General features: G+C 36.7%; 1 long non-coding RNA gene across 3 annotated transcripts in view; it reads right to left on the bottom strand.

Annotated features, from left to right (window-relative positions):
• LOC117121617 overlaps positions 1–3739 on the bottom strand; it is a 27578-nt gene that overhangs the window by 14471 nt on the left and 9368 nt on the right. Inside the window, exon 3 of one of the 3 annotated variants that reach the window (XR_004447606.1) lies at positions 783–1336. The exons of the other annotated variants lie outside the window; for them this stretch is intronic. This is a non-coding gene — a long non-coding RNA (uncharacterized LOC117121617). Of the gene's footprint in view, positions 1–782; positions 1337–3739 lie in introns of those variants that run through there. 3 annotated transcript variants of the gene reach the window in all.

The raw sequence follows: 3739 nt of genomic DNA, 5'->3' as shown, positions 1-3739 counted from the left end.
TTTTACAACGTGTAAAATATGAAGAGTTTGTAAGCCTAGAGAAATCTGTTGGTGAAAATAAGGAGGAATTGAAAAAATGCATTAAATGAAGTCACAGAAAGATTGCAGTCGTCAATCTTGAAAATAGGTCCAGGAGGAACAAATTAGTCTGGGGGATCCCAGAGAATGCGGAAGGGGAAAGCTGTAGAACTTTCATGAAAGACTTTTAATATAAAAAATGGCTTCAACATGAGTGTTGACATAGAGCGTGCCCATAGGATGGGAAGGGTCAAACCCTAAGCCAGTTATTAAATTTTTGAGTTATGTGGATAGAGAAAGAATTTTAAAAAAATGCCCCGAAGATATTGAAACAGAAAAAATACAAAGGAAAGTTTATCACAGTGTCAATTGATGTGTCCACAAAAGTCAGGAGAGAGAGAAGTCTGCAAATAAGGAGAAGATAAGATTAAGACACGAAGGTAAATTTGCGATGACACCCTGGTTGGTTCCAGCTGCTCTTGTACTGTAACTACCTATTTTATCTACAAATTTAAATATAGGCGGATATGTGATTTACATAGAATCCCTAAATCGTTAGCTGTATGTATAAATTAGTATTGTTCGGACAATACATAACACATTGATTAATCATCAACCCAAAAATAGTGAGAATCACAGTAGCATCTGTGAACTGTAGAGGGCTTTCCGACTTTAACAAACGAAGGGATGTTTTTAATTATATAAGGGGAAAGAAATACGCAATATATTGCCTACAAGATACCCACTTTACCGAAGAAAAAGAGCACTTTATCAGGAACGAATGGGGCCTTGAATTTTACTTCAGTTCCTAAAAGCAACACAAGGGGCGTTGCCATACTTTTTAATACAGGGTTTAATTTTCGCGTGAAAAATACTGTAATAACATTCTGCACTGATATTATTATAAGCAATTTCATTATAGAGTTACGGTTACAGTATAAGTGTTCATGAAATTAAAATTCCTTTGCTTGTAGCTGGTTGTTCATGTGTCAGTTATTATCAATTCAGTATATGATTTAAAACAGAGTTCATATAATAGGCCAATAACGCTAAATTTTAAGAATATCATCGGGCAGATGTGATCAGTTCGTGGTTGAAGCACATCAGAAAATGATGGTTCCATTGGTTGAACATCTGAAGATTGATAGATGAAGTTCACATCCCTTGATTAATTGATGACTCCAAGTAGATTCCACTGATGAGATTGAGTATTGGTTAGATTCCATCGATGAGATTCTAGATGACTCTGGGACTGTTGACATAACTCCAGCAAATGAATGGCATACGGTGAAGGAAGTAACGGCTCAGTATCCATGTACTGTACTGTACTACAAATGGCGTATGACACAAAAAAAAAACAAATAAATTGTCTCAAATAAAAGAAAAACATGTAGCATATGAATACCGTACAGTGCCAAAAAAAAAAAAAATTCTACCATCACTGTAGCATACGGAAGCGTACAGTAATCATCCCCATATAATCAATAGTACAGCATACGAACAGTGCAAACCATTCCAAAGAAATCATTCAATAGCGCAGCATATGACTAGCGGTGCAAAAAAACAAACACAAATAAATAGTCAACGCAACAGCAAACAGATAATGTATGGTGCAAAAAAAAATCTTCCACAAAATATCTCAAAAAAAAAAAAAAGCATTCAGTAATGCAGCCTACGAATAGCGTATGGTGCAAACCAAATAAAGACAGAATCTCTCCCTGTGTAGCATATACGAGGAGTGTACAATACAACCTCTTTCAAATCATTCACGTAGCATACGAATTGCGTAGGGTACAAAATATTAATAATAATAAAACAGAAAACAATCATCTCGTCCAAAAAAAACAAAAAAAAAATTTCTGCATACAATAATCCATGGAACTTATAAGACCACAAGTGATGAGAGTTTGAACTACCAGAAACAGTGAAATTATTGACAAGCCTATCACAATTATATATTCAATCACGCAAGCCGCGCAAGCAGGAATGACCCAAATACCAGCTAACACTAGAACCAAAACAAATCCTAACTTCTATAAACAACATGCTTTAAAAACATTACGTGCGCACATGGACGTATTCAATTTCCCATAATCAAGTAAGGAGAAAAGACACTCATGCCACTAACACTAAAACCAGAAAAAACAAATCCTAGCTCCTATAACCACATGCGTAAAAAAAATTACGCACGCGTCGATACGCAAGCTCCCCTGCGCATGCACCAGACATGTCTCATTGACACCTGGTGGTTTTTGGTTGTGTGTGTGTTAATTGTAAATTAATGTAATATGTGTGTAGTGATTTACATAGTCATACATTCGCAGTTATTCCAGGAATCTCGAAGGCCTTTGTCTTCACTGTTCTGCCTGTTCTAGTATTAACACTGAAGGGTGCTACAGCTTTCGCATTCAAAGGTTGACAGTTGGTCGAGCAATGCTGCGATACATGTACGTCTGTCCTAACAACAGGCTGCTTGGTAACAGATGGTTCAATGTATGTCTTTAAGGCGATTGTAGTGTATCTTTCTAGGATATATTCTGCCATTAACCACTTGCAGTTTGTAGACAACACCATCCTCACTCACATTAGCAACTTGAAATGGGCCCTAGTTGCCATCAAGGAGCCAACTTATTCCGTACATTAACTGGATCATCAATCCAAACTTTTTCACCAACTTGGTATGCACGAAATCTTTGTTTTGATATTGTTGTTGTTGTTTGTGTTTTTGGATAGCGATGTTATTGGACACTAAATCCCTAGCTCTGGTAATACGCTTATCTAAATCGGTAATACTCTTGGGTAGTAGAAATGGGATGAAATGTGTTGGGGCCATAAAGCACCTGACTGGCCAATCTTGGTTCTCATCCACGGACAAGGTAAAATGGGCTGAATCCGGTAGTTTCATGAACCATTGAATTGTACTGCAATTTAATTTGACTGAGAAAGCAGTAGGAAAGCCGATAGGCGATTTGTCCGTTATATCACGATTTTTACTTCTTACTTCCGCATTTGCTTTGCGCAGCGCTACCTATCGTTTCAAAGCGAAACCACGTTTTTGCGTCGCTTAGCAAAAATACATCAGCTCCATTTATAGTTCTCATTAATAGATAAGGCCCGCCCATGGCTTCCTTATATGGTAACAATATAATAATAATAATAATAATTTTGGCTTATATAGTGCATTATGCTAAAGCCTCAATGCGCTTAACAGTAAAAATAAAATTCGGGAAAAAAAATTAAGAAAAATACAAGCTAAAAAGGTGAGTTATATATTTCCTAATATGTCTAGTTTGCTAACCAATTGGGTTTTCTCGAAAAAACCTACGCTTGCGTAAGCATTCACTGGTTGATGTTAACATAGGCGAAATTATGAAAATCTGGTACGACTTGTCTATGAAGTTATTTACAATTTTCTCCAGAGTCGGATTTGCGTCCCAGCTAATCAATATTTTAAAGTGTTGATTTATCATGTTTAATCTTAATTTAGTCGGGTAAGACTTGTTTCAACTCTGATCAAAAATTGTTATTTATACTTCTAGGCCGTAAAATGCTAGGCAGTTTTTTGAGCATGTGAGCACGCGGTAGTGGTAGCTCAGCGAGAACTGTAGCACTACGGCGGGCTGAATTGCGGTGCGATCCATTGTAATAGCGTCTGAATGCAAATGCATTCCATGTGTGTTAGTTTAGGATGGTTTATAAACCTTGCACATATTTCTATATA

This window comes from Anneissia japonica, unplaced genomic scaffold (assembly GCF_011630105.1).
Source record: "Anneissia japonica isolate Jap-2015-1 unplaced genomic scaffold, ASM1163010v1 scaffold5825_len372023_cov165, whole genome shotgun sequence".
Classification (NCBI taxonomy): Eukaryota; Metazoa; Echinodermata; class Crinoidea; order Comatulida; family Comatulidae; genus Anneissia; species Anneissia japonica.
This window is presented reverse-complemented; position numbering and strand designations above follow the sequence as displayed.